Raw genomic sequence first — 23094 nt, 5'->3', positions numbered from 1 at the left:
ACTAGAATCCCCAAGCGCTGAGGCAAAAACAGTTCTGGGTGTGCCTTGCTCTCCCAACCTGAGTGGAACCAGGCCCCGGAGTTCTTCACCAAAGCTCCTGATGGTGGAGTTGGACTTTGGTACAAGTCTGAGGCCCAGCTCTGCAACTGAACACCAAGAAGGAAGACCCAGAAGGACCCAGACACTAACCTAAGAGTGAAGTCCAAGAGAGCAGGAGGGAATGTAGTCACAGATGAGCAGGAGGGTAATCCAGGGAATACATGCAGATATCAGAGGAACAATTCCGTGGTTAAGCAAGCAGGTCAAAAACTGGAGGTCACGAGGTAGCAGAAGGCAGAAGCATAGTCAGGGAAGCCGGGTCATGCACAGGAGGTCAATGGAGTAGCTAAATCAGGATCCAAAAGGGAGGTCAGGTTGAAGCCAAAGGTCATACAAAGGAGGTCAGGAAGTTACAATATCAGGATCATGGAAGAGAGATCTGTAAGGCAAACCAGGTCAAACAATCCAGGGAATCCAAGAGCAGGTACAGGAGGCAGGTGACAGGTGACAAGTGACAGGAGATGGGAGAAAGGAGAGGAACAGGAGAAGCAATGCTGATACCGTGGAGTAACAAATAACCAGCAAGGCAGAACCAGAATGAGGCCTAAATAGCCTCAGGACCGCCACTGATCCCCCTGACCGAGAAGTACTGGCTCCGGTGCCAGGGAAAAACCGTAACCTCCGCAAAATCCAGCGGAGGCCTCCGGCCTATCCTGCGTCGGAACCAGCAGCCATTCCGGCACTGGACACAGAGCGGGCCGGGAGCCTCCGCACAGCACAGTGGAGGCCCCGGTCTGTCCTAACAATAATAATAAATAATTCAATAACACTACTGGATTATTATCTGTGTCTGTTCTCATGGAAATAATATCCAATATTATGACATGCTCAAAGAGGCAACAGAGCACAATACAACCATGTAGTGGTTGCAAATAGACAGATATGGGACAGACATCTTGTGACAGAGTAGCACATAATCAGAACTAGAACGGAGAACTTCTGTGTAGCACAGGATCACCAACCATCTCTTAACTCCACAAATTCCACAGTGCCCATATTTTTTTTTATGTTTTCATGACTTTTTTGAAACAATAAAAGCTTGTTCAGATTGTTAAGATTGCAAATGCCATAATTTCACAAGTCAAAGTAAATGCTACTACTGTCTTTATGTGGTAACACTAAACTAAGCTATTGACATAGATGTATTCTTTTTTCTAAGCAATTTCTTATTTATTTATTTTTTAAATAATACTGACAAGATATGAGTTTATTATTTTGAAATAAGATATATGTGTACTACATTGTTTCTCCAAAATTAAAAAAAAAAAAAACCTGTCATTTTCTCCTCTGTCTTTGGACCCATTTTCTAAGTTTTATAAGATTTTTTTTTTCTCTCCTGGTTGACCAAATGCATTTTTGATTCATTCAAACCTGGTATCTTCATCCTACCATCATTGTTACTGCTTCTTATGCTTCTAAAATTTCAAGTTTTATCTCCACTAGGATAGAGTTATAAGATTTGCGACTTAGCACTAAGATAATCTTGAAATTGTATGGTCTATATATTTTCCTTAAAGGTGTTAATAAAAAAAATAAAAAAAAAACCATTTTAACTTTAAACTAAATACCCCCCATCTACTTTATAAGTTAACTTTTATTAGCAAAGCTTGATATTCAGCATTATTGTTGGGGCAGTCATGTGGCCGCCCCAGGCACATCATAGTATTCTGTGACTCTTAAAGGGGTATTCCCACGTCGCATACTCACCAGTATTCACTGCTGTAAAATCTTCTTTCTTCCTGGTTTCTTGCATCATTTGGTGGGTGGAGTTTCACATGCAACCTGCCATTTAGCCCCACCCCCAAATTTGTGTGTAGCTCCGCCCACCCATATTGGACTATGAAGTACAGGCAGGAGCAACTCCATTCTGTGTTACATACAGAGACTGCCTGTCTCTGCCATAATGAACACAATTGAGTTAGCTAGCTAGGTAACTGGAAGAACAGAAGACAGTTCAGAAATGAAAGCAGCTCCTCTCCCCTATCTGAGAGCAGGAAGCTAGGTCACGTGGTGCAGACACAGGAATAGCTAGATACACAGGCTGGCTCCCGTGCACTTAGCCACTTTTCCCTCCTTCCTGAGAGCAGGCAGATACATCACTTGACCTTTGAGCAGATAAGCCCAAGGGCTGTGTCAACAATTAATTGAATAAAGTAAGATAATGGACAAACAAAGCAGTTTTGCTGAAGCAGTGTATTTAGGAAAAGTCTTACATTCACATTAACAAGCAGTATAGATAGGATCCTTGTGATGGGACACCCCTTTAACCTGTGTCTCGCTGCCTCGCTACTTCCGGAGACAGGGGTAACATACTATATCCCCCCCTTTCTCCTACCCTCTCATCCAGTCCCCATCTCTCCCATCCCCTCACTTTAAATAAAAAACTACTTGTAAGGACCAGTGCCAGCGATCTCCTTTATTCTTCACCTGGGGATTCTTCTGTGATCTCTTTTGAATGCACAGTAATGTCACCGGTCCTTCACCAGCAACCATCGAGGCCTGTGATAGGCTGCAACAATCACATGAGAGTCTTTACTTCTAATCAAGCCTGACAATAGTGGGAATAGGGACCAATCTATAATATGGTGCACGAGGAATCATTGAGTATGACTTTTATATTTTACCCCACTGTGGCCACCACTGAGTTTTGACTGTTACTGGATTTTTTTTTTTTTTTTTGGATACCTGCCACTGGCAAATACTAAACACTGTTTTCTTATGTTTATAAAAATTGAAAAACAGACTTGTCCGCCAATACATTTTGTCAATTTTGTATATGTATGTAAGTCCCTCTGTCTCTTTCAAACATGTTTGTGATTATATATATATATATATATATATATATATATATATATATATATATATATATGTACTATCCTCTGCCTGCGAATTTGTGTGTTGTTGGCATCAATGATCTGCCTGCTTCGACATTTCAGTAGCTCTCAAGCTGGCCTGGCACTAAACATGTTCCTCGCACCGTGCCTGTGATTGCATTTCAGTAGCTCGTTGGGACACCATATAATGAGTATGTTCGAGTATGTTCGATATATCGAGGTTCGATATTCGTTTTGCGTAGCCCCTCAATATTCGACTACTCAAATCGAATATTGAACCCTATTGTAGTCTATGGGGGGAAAATGCTTGTTTCAGGGGTAGGCAACGTTCAATCAAATTATACTTACCAAGTCCACAAGTGAGGGTCGGGCTGGATCCTCCGAGCAGTCTTCTCCGTGCAGCGTCCCCGCGGCGTCTTCCGGCTCTTCATTCACGCTGCCAGGCATCAGGCCTGGGCAGAGCCAACTGCACATGCCCGCACTACAAGTGGACATGCGCAGTCGGCTCTGCCCAGGCCCGATGCCTGGCAGAGTGAATGAGGAGCCGGAAGACGCCGCGGGGAAGCTGCGCGGAGAAGACTTCTAAAGGTAGGAGAAGAACCAGCGTTGATTGGCCGACTGTATAGCATTCGGCCAATCAATGCTGGTTCTGCATCGAACTTTTACATTCGAACAGCGAGTGGTACTCGATCGAGTACGAGTATTTCGAATACCATAGTATTCGATCGAATACCTACTCGATCGAGTACTACTCGCTCATCTCTAGTATGTTCTTGGCATTGATACTGCTCCGACGTTTTGGCTGCTCTAAGAGTGACTTGACGCCTAGGTTGCTCAATCCTCCTCAGCTCCGCTTGAGGAGAACTCTGTTGACTTCTGGCTACCTTCATAGCTCTCGTTTTTTTTCTTTTTTCGAATTTTGCGACAAATTAGATTTTCTCTTTCCCAGCATATTTAAAAGTAGCAAACTGACAATTTGGATTAAAGGGGTTTTCCCATCTCAGTGTCTCAGCACGCTACCTAGAGGACATAGAACACTTATGTAGATGAGATAATATGTAGATGCTTGGACAGAATGGAGTCATTGTTATCTGTGTATTTACATAGTGAGATAACAGACCAGGCTTTTCAGCAATTAGCTGAATTGTCCTGCCAGTAAGAGCAGTGTAATATAGTATATGAACATAAATTCATAACAGTCGTGAAGCCATGTCATCTACCGGGATAAAAGGTAGCATCTTAGTGAGAAACTATCTATAAGCCAAATTTCATCCAAATCCGTTCAGATGTTTTTATGTGATTTTTTTCATATTTATAATATTAATAGGATATATATACAGTATATATATATATATATATATATATATATATATATATATATACTGTATACACACATAAGGATCCAGATTTGAAGTGGTTAAAAGAAAAAACTATATCAAACTGTAATACAACCAGTTTAAGTTTTATTTTTATGTGTTACAAGCCAATGCTATTTTTCTTCTTTTTTTAAAAAAAACATTTTTTGTACACACAATAGAAATAGTAAATCATTTTAAACATATAAAACAGCAAGGGAGTATCAGCATGGATTTATAAAGTCAGGTGTTCTGCACACCTTTCTGTATTCTTCGCACAGGCGACTTGTCTCCTATATCACATTCCATGTCCGCTACTAAATACATGCTTACAGAGCGCCAAGTAACGTGATATGGAAACATCTGCTTCCAAAATGATCCCATTGTTCGGCTTTCTTTATTTCCTTAAGTCTTTTGTTATAGTTCTTATTTTCTTTCTGCCGATTTCTTCATCTTCTAACACTGACTTGGGCTGTGAGCTCCTTATCAGTGATAAAGAGACTCCTATGAACTATTCCAAAGATGGCGATGTCGTCCTAGGTGGTATTCTACAAATCTCCGTTACACATGATCAGAATATAGTGAGATTTTTAGAGAGACCCTCCGCTGACTGCTGTATGGGGTGAGTATAAAATATACCTGCAAATCGTCATTTTTTCTATTACTAGTCTTTGCCTGATATTGCTCAATGAAACAGCATTTTGGATTGTGTATGTAATGTTCAGAATACGTCTATATAGGAGTATACAGCCATATTCCGGTATTGCGATTTCCTCCCAAACTCCAAAGACATTCCTGACCAAATCCCTGACCAAAAAACTCAGCCTTAGCCTTAAATCGAACTTAATATCTAACTTAGTATAGAGGTTTTCTAGTTTCATGCCAATAATGCTTCATTCCCTTAAAAACGAAACGTTCTACACATTTTTAACCCCTTCAAACTAAATTTTCATCTTTTCATTTCCGTTTTTTTTCATCCCTGTATTTCAAGATCCATCACTTTTCAATTTTTCCATTACATAATACTATAAGGGCTCATTTTTGCAGAACAAATTGGTCTTTTTACTGCCACTATTGAACAGTCTAGACACCAAAATATATATGTATTGAGAAACTGGTAAAAATTCAGTATGGAAAAAATTCTGAATTGAAAAAAAAAAATTCAATTGCATTATTTGCTTAGGGATTTTGTTTTTCAGCGCATCAATGTAAGAGAAAAATAATAAAATAAAATAAAAATTACAATATTTATATTCTGTCTTTGCCAAACCAGATTTCTATTGTTTTTGTGTGTGCGTTTATACTGGAAAAAAATTTCAACTTTGACATATAGAAAAATGTTTATTTGTATGACCATATTGTGACATGTCATATGGTGGCACCCTGTTTAAATGCTGCAGTCCCGATTGAAATTATAATTTAAAGAGTAAGGCCCCTGGCAGATGACTTTGGCCGAGATCAGTGTGCTATCTGTGGTTTTCTCGGCTAGTACACTGACCAATTCATTTCTAAGGACCCATACACATCACCTTGAATTACATGGTCACGTGTGCGGGTCATCAGTCCGGCCGCAGAATATAGAACAGGTCCTATTCCTGGCCGTGGAAGCATGGCTAGTGCACAAGCGGCACACGGGAGACATCCATGTGTACCCCATGTGCTACCTGTGCCTTCAATTCATGGCTGGCAAGTGGCCTTACTCAGACTATTATTTCTAATCACAAAGCCATACATGGTATATCTTGTCTTGCTCTTATCTGTAAAATGTGTTCAGCATAGACAACAATTTCTGAGCCAAACTGCCTGGGCTCCAGATCTATCTATCTATCTATCTATCTATCTATCTATCTATCTATCTATCTATCTATCTATCTATCTATCTATCTATCTATCTATCTAGTGCACATATGAATCATGCAAAAACTTTGCAGAATATGCTTTTCTTGTAAATGTAACCTCTCACTTTATATACAATTCAATACCTTTCTAATTTTTGCTACTACTATCTATGATCTAGTTCTGCTGCGTGTATTCATATGTTTGGATTGTTGAACCATTTAACCTCAAGACAATGACTAACATTTCCCTACTTATTATTATTATTATTATTATTATTATTATTATTTTATGTAATTCAATATTGCTTACATCTTCCTTTTGCTTTTTGCAAGAGGAAGTATATGTTTAACCCTTTCCCGCCGATGGCGTTTTTTGATTTTCATTTTTCGTTTTTGACTCCCCTCCTTCTAAACCCCATAACTTTTTTATTTCTCCGCTCCCAGAGCCATACGAGGTCTTACTTTTTGCGGGACAAATTTTTCTTCATGATTCCACCATTAATTATTCTATATAATGTACTGGGAAGCAGGAAAAAAATTCAGAATGGGGTGGATTTGAAGAAAAAATGCATTTCTGCGACTTTCTTACGGGCTTTGGTTTTACGGCATTCACTGTGCAGTCAAAGTGACATGTCCCCTATATTCTGTGTTTCGGTACGGTTCCAGTGATACCAAATTTATATGGTTTTACTTAGATTTTGACCCCTTAAAAAAAATCAAAATCTGTGTTAAATTTTTTTTTTCTAAAAGTCGCCATATTCCGACAGCCGGAACTTTTTTATACGTCATTGTACGGGGATGCATAGGGCGTCTTTTTTTGCGGGACCGGGTGTACTTTTTAGTTCTACCATTTTCGGGAAATGTTATTGCTTTGATCACTTTTTATTCAAATTTTATCAGAATCAAAACAGTGAAAAAATGGCGGTTTGGCACTTTTGACTATTTTTCCTGCTACAGCGTTTACCAAACAGGAAAAATATTTCTTTTAGAAAAAATAGAGAAGTAGCTCACCTATCTTCCGTTCACCTGTCCTCCTGTGGTGCACGACCCTGTTCTACTTGACCTCTTGGAGCAAAACGATGAGAAAAAATTCCAAAAAGGATTCAAACAAAGTTTGAAGGATCTGCAGCTCAGAGGAGGTTAAAACTCAAAAAAACTTTATTTCATACTTTTAAAAGGACTCACCCCAAGTGGGTGAATACAAGTGGTGAAGGGATGTCAAATTGATACTGTATAATAATTATATAATTATAAGATCTTATTTACCTTGAGTTGAGGGGTGCATTGGATATTGTAGTGGTTAAATTTCAAATTTCCAGTACTGGAAAGCCTTAGTGGTATCATGGAAGGTAGAGATTTAGTAGACTTGATTCTATAGGCTAATAATAGACATGTGACTGTTTTATGAATGGGATAACATCGATGGTTTAGTCTATTTCGAGCCTAGTACTTTGTTGACTTGTAGTAGTCACGTGTTCTCTTTTTGTGAATGAGATAAGTCCTCCTCATAAATCAATCTATCGGGGGTGGACTGACATGTCAGTGCAGTGGAATTGATGTTCTCTGGGAAAGTCTTTGTACTATGAGAAGAGCTAGGTGTGTTTGTTCCCAAACATTGGCAGGTCAGTGTTATATATCCTTTCACCGATTTTAGTTTTAGAACTAGTGGCATGTACATAAGGATTAACCCCTATTTAACCACTATTTGCCTTTCGTTTAGTTTACTAACACAAAAAGAACTAACCCCTTTGTTCAGTTTATCAGTAAAATATTTAAAAAAAATCTGCACATGGGGATTAACTTATATTTAACCCCTACTGGCCGTTCGTACAGTCTACAAGTATAATAACAATAGATCCCTTTGTTCATCTTATCAGTATAACAACAATAAATGTGTACATGAAGATTAACCCCTATTTAACTCTTGTTTTCCCTTCGCTCAGTCTGCTAGCAAATTAACACTAAAGAGACGGCAGTCTGTTTAGACGGCACTCTGATACGGACTGTGTAAATATTGATGAAAGTCATTTAGCTTCCCCCTTTTCTGATCTGCAAGTTAATTACCTTGGGGTCAGATTTGAGTAGGTTGAAACACTTACGAAACCTGTGATTGATATTTTATGGGATACAACTGTAGGTTGATGCCTAGCAAAGCTAGTTTCATGGTATCGTATATTCTTCCATCAATTTGAATATCGTATTTTTCTTTAATGTTTTTTCTTTTGGATGCCTGTTATACAATTGGAAGGGCTTGAGTATCTTAAACCTGGCTGTCAGGGTGTTTTATTATGGGTTGGGGTTATTTACCGGCATTGTAAAAGTTATCGGGTGGAGGTTTTTTTTACCGACATGTAGAAGGCTGATGGGGATTAGACAATTAAGTGTTCTAAACTGGGTTAAAGTCAGTAGTATATAAGAGATCGAGGCAACACATTGTGTAGGCTGTATTCCGCTATGATTAAGGGACACTAAAAATCTGTCCCGAAACGCGTCAGCGGTTTTTGGTTTTATTTCCACATTTTTCTATCTTTTTCTCACTATGCTCTGTTGTTAAACCTCTGAATGTATTCACCCACTTGGGGTGAGTCCTTTTAAAAGTATGAAATAAAGTTTTTTTGAGTTTTAACCTCCTCTGAGCTGCAGATCCTTCAAACTTTGTTTGAATCCTTTTTGGAATTTTTTCTCATCGTTTTGCTCCAAGAGGTCAAGGAGAACAGGGTCGTGCACCACAGGAGGACAGGTGAACGGAAGATAGGTGAGCTACTTCTCTATTTTTTCTAAAAGTGTTGTTTTTTGAAGGATTGACCTAAGAGAAGTTTAGCTCCCATTTTTTGACAATTGAGTTTGATGTGTTAATAATAATTATAATGGAGAATTTTCTGGCAAGTAAAAAGGACAAATTAGCTGCCATTTTTGGCAATACAGCCACAGAGAATAATGAACAAAATATTGTCATCAAAGATCTCATGAAAAACAAAGAAAAAGTGCTCATACAGGAGCTAAAACTATCTTGGGATACGACTACTTTGACCTATTATATAGAAAAAGAAATGATCCCCAGAGGTCTAAGATTACACAAGTTTCCAACTTTCTTGTCTGATGAGGAATTTATGCAGACATGGAACAATATTCTCACTGACTGCTCACTGAAATTGATGAAACTGATAGTTCAATATGAAAATACCAAAGTGTCTAAATTAAGAGAGGAGATCAGTGTGTTACAAGAAAAATTGGATAAATTTAAACCCTTGGCAAAACTTGAAGAATGGGAGACTAATCTAAATAAAAAACTGGAAAGTATTGAAAACAGGATAGTAGACATCAAGAAAAAGAAATTCCAGCGTGACACAAACGATTATACTACGGGTTTTATTTATAAGAAACCCCCGAATACTTCATCTCCTCATCCTAAATCTATCCTGAAACATCAACATTACAAAGGTGCACGACCCAGAAATGAACGAAATGTTTCTTTTAGCTCCTTTGAGTATGCAGACTCCTCACCCTCTACATCTGGCAATAGATCTGGAGATTTTTCTGGGAATCTAGATAGCAGTATGGAGTCATTTAAGAATAGAAGAAAATACCAAAATTCAACTTTTTCCTCAAAAAACGGAGGAGAACTATCATCAGAAGAGGAAAGGGAAAAGGCAAGAAAAAGACCAAGGTACTTGACGAGATCAAGGAGATAACGGAAGAACAGACTACTTTCAGTGTTGTCAACCTTTCTTCAGCAAATTTAACTACAGCTGAACTTAAACTCCTAGATCGAGGATTAAATTTTGTACCTACCAAACCATTTGATATTTTCCAAACAATTATGGACACTAACAAATTTGTAAGGACGCTTACTATCAGAAAACATTTTTTTTTGAGAGTGAAAACTTAAAAATAGCCAATAAAGATACTACAGAGAATGTCATCTCAGACAGAAGAGCTTTACCTTTGTCCGCTAGTGTGAAGGAACATGTTACTGCACAGTGTCTTTTGGATTTAGAATATGAGAATAAGGAGATTATTAAAAGCATAGAAACAGTTGAATTAGACAGAAAAAATACTGACTTTTACCCTGTTGCAACAAGAAGCCCTTGCTTCAATCTATTTCAACAAAAAGTGGAGGAAGAGTTGGTTGAACTAGAAAATGAAACAAAAAGTAGGAATAGGGGTAAAAATAAAAATAAAAGTAATAAAAACAATCTAACTAGTAAAGAAAAAAATGCGTTAAAGAATCTGAAAAAATCCAAAAACATTGTAATAAAAAGAGCTGACAAAGGGGGGAAGACGGTAGTGATGGATGTCAATGATTATACTGAGAGCTGCCTAAAAATCCTTAGTGACAATAAGACATATTCTAAATTAGAAAAAGACCCAACACATGATTTTAAGATCATATTATATGATCTAGTCAATGAAGGTGTAGCCCTGGGTATTTTCAATAGACTGGAAAGTGAATTCTTAATTAATGAAACACCCACTACTCCAACCATGTACGGTCTGCCTAAATTACATAAAAATGAAAAACCTATTCCCTTACGCCCCATCATTTCAGGCCAGAATTCATTAAATGAGAGACTCGGTATATGGTTGGATAAGATCCTTCAGCCTCTGGTATTCCGTACGGTAGGTTACATCAAGGACAGTCGGGAAGTTTTACGAGTTTTCAATGATTTTGTTTGGAGGGAAGGCATGTCTTGGTTGACCTGCGACGTGTGTTCCCTATACCCAAGCATCCCCCATGGGGGTGCTCTGGATGCTTTAGCCTTCCACCTGTATAAATACAGTCTGTACACCCCCGCAATGAATGAGTTTATTTTGACAGTTACATCGTTTTTGTTGAAACATAATTTTTTTGTTTTCTTGGATGTTTTTTATTTACAGATAAGGGGGCCCCTATGGGAGCCCCCTTCTCACCATCCTTAGCTAATTTATTTTTATCATTTTGGGAGGAGAAACACATCTTTTCCCCACTTAACCCTTTCATTGATTCTCTCTCCTGGTATGGGCGCTACATCGATGACCTACTCATTGTGTGGGTCGGAGATGTGGCGCCCATACCAGGTTTTATTTCATTTTTAAACAATAATGAATATGGACTTAAATTTACATATCAACACAATTTTTCTATGATTAATTTTTTGGATGTCACGTTGCGGGGGTGTACAGACTCAGGGAAGGTCGTTTCTACACTTTATCGGAAGCCATCTTCAGGCAACACTATTTTAAAGGCTGACAGTTGCCACCCTGAGGCTACAATCCGGGGCATCCCAGTGGGGGAACTCACTAGGGCCAGGCGAGCATGTAGTCTGCAAGAAGACTACGAGAAAGAAAAAAGGGAAATAGCAGAAAGGCTAAGTAATAGGGGCTACAAAGAAAGTACACTCAAAAAAGCAATACAAAAAGTAGACACAAAAGAAAGGGGAAGTCTTTTTGTGGAAAAAGAAAAAAATGACTCCTTGAGGGACAAAGTGGTTTTTTCAACTAACTATAGCCCACAGTTTCAGAAAATAAAAAAGATCATAAGAAATAACTTACCGATTTTGGAATTGGACAATTCGGTAAAGAAAATTCTAGATAAAGGTGTCCAGTTTGTCCCCAGAAGGGGCATTTCACTAAAGAATGAGTTATCTCCTAGTTTCCTACAGACCCCAACTACAGCTGGCCAGGCTGGCCACAAAAATGGCTTCTATAAATGTAATAAACCCAAATGTAAGAGCTGTCCCTTCACCTCCAATGTGGACGTATTAACTAGCTTTGCGACGGAATTTAGAGTACATTATAAATCATCATTGAATTGTAATTCCCGATATGTGATTTATTGTATTAAATGCCTTCAATGCAAAGTTGATTATATTGGGAGCACTACCCGCCCTCTTAAAGTTAGGGTAGCGGAGCACATTAGAGACAGTAAAAAAACAAATATGGAAACAATATCAGGTGTGTCAAAGCATTTTGCAAGTGTACATGGAGGTGAAGTGGACACTCTCCGGTTTTGGGGATTAGAAACCATAAAAGAAAACATTAGGGGGGGCAATAGGAAAAAGGTTCTTTTGAAAAAGGAAGCTCTCTGGATCCTTAGGTTTGGGTGCAGGCAGCCAACAGGAATGAATGCAAAATCAGATCTGGCTCTCATTTTTTGAATGTAGAGACTTTGCTGCGTAATAGTTATATGAAGGGTTAGGTTACAATGATCAGAAAATAATTTGCATAAATTAAGAATGGGATCATTTGTCTTCTTTTTATAAAACTGCATAATTACAACATACACAGGGACACTCTTAATGAAGGGATGTCAAATTGATACTGTATAATAATTATATAATTATAAGATCTTATTTACCTTGAGTTGAGGGGTGCATTGGATATTGTAGTGGTTAAATTTCAAATTTCCAGTACTGGAACAATGATACAATAATCCAAGCCTTAGTGGTATCATGGAAGGTAGAGATTTAGTAGACTTGATTCTATAGGCTAATAATAGACATATAAAAAACAAAAAAAACTTTGCAAGTCTTCAGTAGGTGATACCTTTTTTAATGGCTAACTCATAATGATGACAGAATATGACGTTTCGAAGCTTTCCTCTGAGCTTCTTCTTCAGATATAACTAAAAGACACTTTCTAGAGGCTGCATATTTATGTACAACAGGACACAGGGCTAGAATTACAGGAGGGAGGGGGGAAGAGGCTTATTACTATATACTTATCACAACAAACAATCAATTGCCAGATCCCTCAGTTCTTATCTTAATGGCTGTCTTAATGATGTGTATAAAAAGACATAAACCCACGTGAGATGTTCATCCCATTGTCCAACGTCTGGAATAGGGTCATGGCCTTGTACTCATAAATCAGTCGCTGTTTCCTTGATTTAAAGTTCCCTTTTAAGATCAAGATTTTCATGTCATTGGTGATATTATGATCTTCCTGGCAAAAATGACTTGGCACGGGAAGATCAGTTCTCTGTTGTTTGATTGTATGGCGATGTGAATTAATTCTCATTCGGAGTTTCTGACCAGTCTCTCCAACATACAGATTTTCAGTGGAACATTTGGTGCAAATGATCAAATACACCACATTAGGTGTGTCACAGGTGAACGTACCTGGGATTTGATATTCCCTGTTAGAGTTTGGTATCTCTATCTTGTCAGTGGTCAGTATGTGCGGGCAGGTTTTGCACCTCTTCTGTCCACATGGAAATGTTCCTTTGTTAGTTGGAGGTGACAGTGAGCTGCTAATAATCATATTCCTGAGGTTTGGTGGCTGTCTGTAGCATAGGAGAGGTTATCTCCGGCCTATCTGATGGAGCAATAAGCCTAAGCAGCCTCATACCGGCAAGCCCTAGGACAGGGACTTTTTATATGCTTCCAAAACTGCACAAACCTGGGAACCCAGGGAGACCGATCATCTCATGTGTTGGGACTCTCACTGAACAAATCTCTGGATGGGTGAAGGGCACTCTGAAACCCCTAGTGAAGGATACAGCCAGCTACCTACAGGATACTACAGACCTATTAAACAAACTATCCACTATAGGTCCCCTTCCAGATGGAACCATCCTAGCCACCATGGATGTAGAATCCCTGTACTCCAACATCCCACACCAGGACGGTATAAATGCCTGCCAGTTTTTCATGGAAAAGCGAGGTATGAACGCTGAATCGGTGGTGAAACTGACAAAATTCATCCTCACTCACAATTACTTCTCCTTTGGTGACTGCATCTATTTACAACGGACCGGCACCGCAATGGGGAGCAAAATGGCGCCACAGTACGCTAATCTCTTCATGGCCAAGCTTGAGAGTGACTTCCTATCCACCTGCACCATTAGGCCTCGGGCCTACTATCGCTTCATTGATGATATCCTAATCATTTGGACCGGGTCTGAGGAACAGCTGAAAACCTTCCATGAACAGTTCAACCAGTTCCATCCCACCATCAACCTGACGCTCAATCACTCCTTCTCCGAAATAAACTTCCTGGATGCAGTCATCAAGATACAGGACAACAAAGTTGAGACATCACTGTATCGGAAGCCGATTGACCGCCCTACCTACCTAAGATGGGATAGTTTTCATCCTAAACACATAAAGAACTCCATTGTATACAGCCAGGCCATCAGATACCATCGCATATGTTCAAACCCTGCAGATAGGGACGAACACCTTGGGGGCCTCAAAAACACATTCTTGAGGCAGGGTTACTATCCAAGAACAGTTGATAACCAAATCACCAGAGCCACCAGGATACCAAGATCGGAGTTATTAAAATACAATACCAAACAGGAGAACACTCGGGTACCCCTGGTTGTCACATACAACCCCCACCTGGAGACGCTGAGAGGAATCACACGCAAATTACATCCACTACTGCAAAAAGACAATCGTCTAAAATCCATATTTTCTGACCCCCCTCTCTTGTGCTACAGACAGCTACCAAACCTCAGGAATATGATTATTAGCAGCTCACTGTCACCTCCAACTAACAAAGGAACATTTCCATGTGGACAGAAGAGGTGCAAAACCTGCCCGCACATACTGACCACTGACAAGATAGAGATACCAAACTCTAACAGGGAATATCAAATCCCAGGTACGTTCACCTGTAACACACTTAATGTAGTGTATTTGATCATTTGCACCAAATGTTCCACTGAAAATCTGTATGTTGGAGAGACCGGACAGAAACTCAGAATGAGAATTAATTCACATCGCCATACAATCAAACAACAGAGAACTGATCTTCCCGTGCCAAGTCATTTTTGCCAGGAAGATCATAATATCACCAATGACATGAAAATCTTGATCTTAAAAGGGAACTTTAAATCAAGGAAACAGCGACTGATTTATGAGTACAAGGTCATGACCCTATTCCAGACGTTGGACAATGGGATGAACATCTCACGTGGGTTTATGTCTTTTTATACACATCATTAAGACAGCCATTAAGATAAGAACTGGGGGATCTGGCAATTGATTGTTTGTTGTGATAAGTATATAGTAATAAGCCTCTTCCCCCCTCCCTCCTGTAATTCTAGCCCTGTGTCCTGTTGTACATAAATATGCAGCCTCTAGAAAGTGTCTTTTAGTTATATCTGAAGAAGAAGCTCAGAGGAAAGCTTCGAAACGTCATATTCTGTCATCATTATGAGTTAGCCATTAAAAAAGGTGTCACCTACTGAAGACTTGCAAAGTTTTTTTTGTTTTTTATATTTTATAACCACTGGCTAACACGGTACCAAAACAAACATTTTCCTTTTACTAATAGACATGTGACTGTTTTATGAATGGGATAACATCGATGGTTTAGTCTATTTCGAGCCTAGTACTTTGTTGACTTGTAGTAGTCACGTGTTCTCTTTTTGTGAATGAGATAAGTCCTCCTCATAAATCAATCTATCGGGGGTGGACTGACATGTCAGTGCAGTGGAATTGATGTTCTCTGGGAAAGTCTTTGTACTATGTGAAGAGCTAGGTGTGTTTGTTCCCAAACATTGGCAGGTCAGTGTTATATATCCTTTCACCGATTTTAGTTTTAGAACTAGTGGCATGTACATAAGGATTAACCCCTATTTAACCACTATTTGCCTTTCGTTTAGTTTACTAACACAAAAAGAACTAACCCCTTTGTTCAGTTTATCAGTAAAATATTTAAAAAAAATCTGCACATGGGGATTAACTTATATTTAACCCCTACTGGCCGTTCGTACAGTCTACAAGTATAATAACAATAGATCCCTTTGTTCATCTTATCAGTATAACAACAATAAATGTGTACATGAAGATTAACCCCTATTTAACTCTTGTCTTCCCTTCGCTCAGTCTGCTAGCAAATTAACACTAAAGAGACGGCAGTCTGTTTAGATGGCACTCTGATACGGACTGTGTAAATATTGATGAAAGTCATTTAGCTTCCCCCTTTTCTGATCTGCAAGTTAATTACCTTGGGGTCAGATTTGAGTAGGTTGAAACACTTACGAAACCTGTGATTGATATTCTATGGGATACAACTGTAGGTTGATGCCTAGCAAAGCTAGTTTCATGGTATCGTATATTCTTCCATCAATTTGAATATCGTATTTTTCTTTAATGTTTTTTCTTTTGGATGTCTGTTATACAATTGGAAGGGCTTGAGTATCTTAAACCTGGCTGTCAGGGTGTTTTATTATGGGTTGGGGTTATTTACCGGCATTGTAAAAGTTATCGGGTGGAGTTTTTTTTTACCGACATGTAGAAGGCTGATGGGGATTAGACAATTAAGTGTTCTAAACTGGGTTAAAGTCAGTAGTATATAAGAGATCGAGGCAACACATTGTGTAGGCTGTATTCCGCTATGATTAAGGGACACTAAAAATCTGTCCCGAAACGCGTCAGCGGTTTTTGGTTTTATTTCCACATTTTTCTATCTTTTTCTCACTATGCTCTGTTGTTAAACCTCTGAATGTATTCACCCACTTGGGGTGAGTCCTTTTAAAAGTATGAAATAAAGTTTTTTTGAGTTTTAACCTCCTCTGAGCTGCAGATCCTTCAAACTTTGTTTGAATCCTTTTTGGAATTTTTTCTCAGGAAAAATATTTGTATAGCTTTGTAGAGCGGGCGATTTCGGACACGGGGATACCAAACATGTATGTGTTTCACAGTTTTTAACTACTTTTATATGTGTTCTAGGGAAAGGGGGGTGATTTGAATTTTTAATACTTTTTATATTTTTTTTTATATTTTTTTAACTTTTTTTTTTTTTTTTGCATTTATTAGACCCCTTAGGGGTGTTGAACCCCAGGGGGTCTGATCACTAATGCAATGCATTACAATGCTAATACATTGCAAAAAAATCATCATTTCTTTTGCAGGCTGCATAGACCAGACTACAAAAGAGAGGATTTGCAGACAAGCCTGGGAGCCTTGGCGCCGTGGGGGGTTAATGCCTCAGATCAGTCCGGGGACCGATCAGAGGTATTAGAGCCGGTTGTCTACTGCTTAAAGCAGTAGACACCTGGCGGCTATGGCGGCGGACTGTCTTCCGGGCGGTCGCCATAGTTACAGACCCGACATGCGCTGTACTATTACGGCGCATGTTGGGAAGGGGTTAAGGCTAATGCCCCGTGATTTGGAAACAAACCTGAATTTTACCTGACAGGAAAAAGCTTTTTGTTAATCTCATCCACACATTGTAGAAAAAAGCTATGGCAAAGCTGCAGAATCACAAGCATTTTCCCTATAGATTTAATAGAGGAAAGAAAAAAAAGCAGAGAAAATTTAGTTTTTTTGCTGAATAATTTCCGAGGGCATTGTTTGGCTGCATTTTGCCACATGGGTTTTTATCCTAAAAAAAGACTGAACTATTGATGACTTCAGGTGTTTGAAAGCCCATAGCTATTGCAGCCTCTTCTCCATGCCGATGATGTCGTGTTCATTGGCCACATGGTACAGCTGTATCATGGTCCTATTCAAGTGATGGGACTGGACTGCAATAATAAGCACAGCCCCTATCCAAAATATGATGCTGCATTTGGTATTCAGTGAATAAGCCTCAATGCTCACATGACTGTTGTGGCCTCTTCCAACAGATGACTATTTGGGGGGGGGGGGGAGGGTCCTGTGTGTTGGTACTCTGCTCTTCCTTGTTCTCCTCCTATCTCTCGGACTGTACTTTCAGTGTATCATCTGCCACTTCTCTTCCCCTTGATGTTGGATTTCTTTAGAACTTGGTCCGAGGCCCTCTCCTCTTCTCACTCTACTCAGCACCTATTAGACAAACTTTGAGCAGATTTGGCTTCTGGTACCATCTTTATGCCGAGGACAGCTAACTATATTCCTCATCCCATGACATACCTTCCCTCTGTCTGAAACTGATTCTCTCAAAGGCTGAACTACTACTGTTTCTACCATCTACTAACCGACTCCAGAATGTGACCATGCTAACTATGGAAACATCAGAAACCCTTATTGTTCCCCTTATTCACTTTAACTTTCTCCTAATCGGTCAGTAGACTTATGGCCATGGCAAACATGGGAATCTTTGTTAGATGTGTCTAACCTTAGAGGGAAAGTGCCACTATTACCTATAGCTTAAAAAAAGTTTATTTTTTTTTTATTTTTTATTATGATTAATGATGTCATTTTTTAAATTTTCCATCATATATAAACATATCTAAAACTCCTGAATTGGCAACTGTAGCCACTAAGCCTAAAATAGTCTGTCACTTCTTGTTTCTTGAAGATGGCCCATGGCCATAGACACAATGACTAGAGATGAGCAAGTAGTTAAATACTCGATATTCGATATTCGTTTCGAGTAGCCCCTCAATATTTGACTACTCGAATCAAATATCGAATCCTATTATACTCTATGGGGGAAAAATGCTTGTTTCAGGGGTAGGCAACATTCAATCAAATTATACTTACCAAGTCCACGAGTGAGGGTCGGGCTGGATCCTCCGAGAAGTCTTCTCCGCGCAGAATCCCCACGTCATCATTCAATGAATTCACTCTGCCAGGCACCGGGCCTGGGCAGAGACGACTGCGCATGCCCGCACTACAAGAAAATGGCTGCTTACAGTCAAAGCGGTCATTTTCTTGTAGCGCGGGCATGCGCAGTTGGTCTGCCCATGCCTAGCCCATGCCCAATGCCTAGCAGAGTGAATTCAGCGCCGGAAGATGCCGCGGGGACGCAGCACGGAGAAGACTTCTAAAGGTAGGAGAAGAACCAGCGTTGATTGGCTGACTGTATAGCATTTGGCCAATCAACGCTGGTTCTGCATCAAATTTTTCCATTCGAATAGCGAGTGTACTCGATCGAGTACGAGTATTTCGAATACCGTAGTATTTGATCGAATACCTACTCGATCGAATACTACTCGCTCATCTCTAACAATGACCAAATTGACTATGAGAGAGTCTTTTAGGCATGTTCTGGGTCGTAGATAATGCTCTTCATATACATTAATTTGTTAGAGATACTAATGCATGTCACTATATAGTCATACAATAATGTATCGTATGACATAAATAGTACATGGTAGGTCATTATCCAAGATGTCATTACATAGAATAGCATAGTATACAGTGATATGATATGACATGATATGGTATCATATGAGTTTTCCTCATGCAAATGTAGTCTTATAATATGATGTGAACAGACTCTTAATACCTTGTCAAACAATGGCTGCCCTTCAGATAATGGTGAATATTTTTATCCCCTACAGGATATCTTTTAAGTACCTGAAGCATTTCTTGACCTTTCTTTACGCCATTGAGGAGATTAACAATAGCACTGACATTCTTCCCAATGTTACATTAGGATTTCAGATCTATGACTCTTGTACCAGTGACAATTTAGCTATAAAAAGTGCCATGAACATTATTTCAGAGTCCTGGTCACCAGTCCCAAACTATATTTGTGAGAAGTCTCAGAAGACAGTTGCTGTAGTTGGACACTTGTTATCTTCATCTACCTATACCATAACAAGACTCACTCAGTGTTATGGATACCCACAGGTAGGGGTGTCACTAATATTGTCCGTACCATAGTGTACAACAAATTATGTATCAATTTTGGATGTTCCATCTGGGGTTTGTGAAATGTTAGGATTCTAAAAGCAATGACCAGAGGCATAGCTAGGAGTTCGGCACGGGTGGGGGCAAATGTGTTCAAGTGGACCCCCAACTCAAGTATGCCGACAGTATGAATACAGCACAAGAAACATTATGTGATTTAGAGGAGACGTTTCTGACTAATTGATCACATTTCTAATCTTTCATCTGGACCGCCATGACCACTTCTTCCAGCTGTGACTTGTCTCTGTAAAGTTGGCAACCCAGACATCTTTGGCTCCTCACTCCTCCACCCACCTCACCCACATTTTCTCTTACGTAAACAATGTCCCCATTCTCCTGCTTCCCCAATTATAAAATATATCATACAACCTCTCCCAGAAAGAATAGTACCGAATGATACATCTGTAAATTAATATTGGCCATGTTGCCCTCTTAAATAGTGCACCTTATTAATAATACCCCCTGCGAGCCTCTTCCAGGTCATCAAAATAAAAATCAGTAGAGTTTTTATACCTGGGACCCCCACTGATCAGCTATTTGAAGAACAGTGCTTATACAAGGTGCCCTAGGTGTCCACCACAGGTGAGGGATAGGCGACCCCGCTATGATCAGCATGAAGCCTACCAAGGAGCAGGTAGTAAAGAAAGCGGAAGATCGGTGGGGTGGTGTTTTTCCCAAAACCCATTTATTAGAGTTTTTGTTACTTTCTCTGGTGCCGATTTTATTGCGGTTTTACGGCCAAAGCCAGGAGTGGATTTAATGTAAATGAATGGGAATTTTAAAGGGAAGAGTTATATTTCTCATTTCTGCTAAATCTACTCCTGGCCTTAGCTCAAAAACCGTGTGCAAAATCTGCAACAAAAAAAGCAACATTAACTCCTTGTGTGACAAAATAAAAAATACCACTAAATGCTTTTGAAAAATACTTAAAATGAACTACGCTATTGAGAAATGGTGAGAAAAGTTTGTGAAAGAGCCCTTAAAGGGATTCTATCATTAAAATGCTATATTTTGTCCAGAACACATAGGAATAGCCTTAAGAAAATTAGGTAAAAATCCTGTGTAAGCGGCCACTGGAAAATTGTCATGGGCATACGCAGTCGGCTCTACCCAAGGCCTGATGGCAGAGCCAACTGTGCATGCCTAGAAGTTTGAAGCCATTGCTAGAAGAAGACGCAAGGAGAGGCCGTTCCAGACAAAGATAGAGGTGGCGCTGGAGAATTCTCTCGCAGCATTGGGGACGCCCCCAGTGCTGTGAGAGAACTCATTTGCATAAAGAAGAAAACCGGGATTTGGGGCAACACGGTGGCTAGCACTGCAGTCTTGCAGCTCTGGAGTCCTGGGTTCTAATCCCATCAGGAACAACATCTGCAAGGATTTTATATGTTCTCCCCGTGTTTGCATGGATTTCCTCCCATTCTACAAAGACATACTGATAGGGGAAAAAATGTACATGGGGCTCACAATCTACATTAAAGAAAGAAAAAAAAAAAAAGAGATTTCTACCAAACAGCGGCACGGAGAAGACATCTACGGGTAGGAGAAGAATACTCTTTCTTAAGGCTATTCCTTCGTGTTTGGGACAAAAAATAGCATTTTAATGATAGAATCCCTTTAAGAAGAAAATATCTGTTGCTCATAAAAATCTGATTCCAAAAACATCCACAATACAATTTTTATCGGATTGAAGTACAATGTTTCAATGAGGTGGATACAGTTATGTATTAAACTACAAATGTAAAAATTTAATTTTTTTTAATTTTTTTTTTGTGATCCTTACTATACTGTTCTGAAAATTGTAGAGCAAATAATACTAAAATACCTTTGTGCACTTGCAGATAAGTTATGGAGCACTCAGTTCTGCTTTTAGTGAAAGTGAGAACTTTCCATTACTTTACCGAACAGTCCCAAGTGAAATATCTCAGTTTCGTGCGATCACTCAACTTTTGATCCACTTTGAGTGGACTTGGGTCGGGATTATTACAACAGATGATAACAGTAACCAACGGGCAACTGTGGAGCTTAAAAAACAAATGGTAAAACATGGGATTTGTGTTGACTTCTTAACATCCGTTTCAATGGATCCAGAAAATCATAGGAATAGTAAGGAAAAAGTTTTACAAATCATTAAAAAGTCGTCTGTAAAGGTCATTGTTTTACTTTGCACAGAGACGTTTTTTGTTGGAATTCTGGAAACCACCTCCAATGCGATGACTGGGAGAATATGGGTAACATCGACAGGGATCGATAACTTTTATCATAATAAAGTTCCTCATTTTATTAAATTATTCAATGGTTCATTAGGAGTAACCATCCAAAATGGAAAAATTCCCGGATTCAAGAATTTTTTATATCAATCTACGTGTGTGAATAAGCCAGATAATATTTTTATAAGATTCTTCTGGTATTTTAGTCTTGGTTGTTTTGATGGAAATTCGGACTCTAATGAAAATTGTGCTGATGACGTTTTGTGGAAAAATCTTGTGTCTGAAAATGGGGCCACAATTTATCGATACTCGTACACGGTTTATGAAGCGGTTCATTTTATTTCGAAAGCTTTGCACCAAATGGATTTACAGAAACAATTCCATAAACCGATCACAAGAAGCCTGTGGAATAGATTAAAACGTAAAGTTAGTGATTTTTTCTTACGAAGCAAAAAATTGGAACAAAATGAGTTAAAATCGGAATATTCGAGATTAGGAGAAAATAAAGCGATAGAAAAGACATTGTTCTGTCATTTGTATGTTAATATGTTCACCATCTGTAAAGTGGTTCAGTGCTCTGCAGCAGTGTGTGAGATAGATATAAGACAAGTATCCATAGTAATGCAACATAACGTGTATTCAAGTTAAAAAGTTGTTAAATTTTGTGTGCATTATTTTTTAAAATCTATCTATTTATCTATCTATCTATCTATCTATCTATCTATCCATCCATATATCTCTATCTCTATCTATGTACAAATAGACAAAAATTAGGCAGCATTTGTAGAACATTTTAAAATGAAATTTCAACTAGTGCAGGTACCTATAGATTTATGAAGAGGCTTTGGCATCATTATAAGTCTGTCTGCTTTCCCTGTGCCAGAATGGAAATCTACCTCAGATAAGAACTAGCATAGATTTCAATTGCAACTCATGTCATGGTGTGAGTTATAATAAATGTGTCAGACCTTTGTGTGGACTCCTTTGCCGTCCCCAATTTCCGACCTAGGCGGCCACGGTCGTAACTTGAGGGGGTGAAGAGGACGCAGTCACACCAGGGCCCAGAAGCCTTAGAGAGACCATAAGCACTGGCATCAGTATTGAGATTGCAGCTTCCATCTGGCCCATAAGCCAAGGAGGCCCACAGATTACCCGAACCACACTAAGGTGGATTAAACTCCTCAGCACCCGTAACCATCACTATT

Source organism: Leptodactylus fuscus, chromosome 7 (genome assembly GCF_031893055.1).
Source record: "Leptodactylus fuscus isolate aLepFus1 chromosome 7, aLepFus1.hap2, whole genome shotgun sequence".
In the NCBI taxonomy this organism is placed as follows: Eukaryota; Metazoa; Chordata; class Amphibia; order Anura; family Leptodactylidae; genus Leptodactylus; species Leptodactylus fuscus.
Note: the sequence above shows the minus strand (reverse complement) of the source record.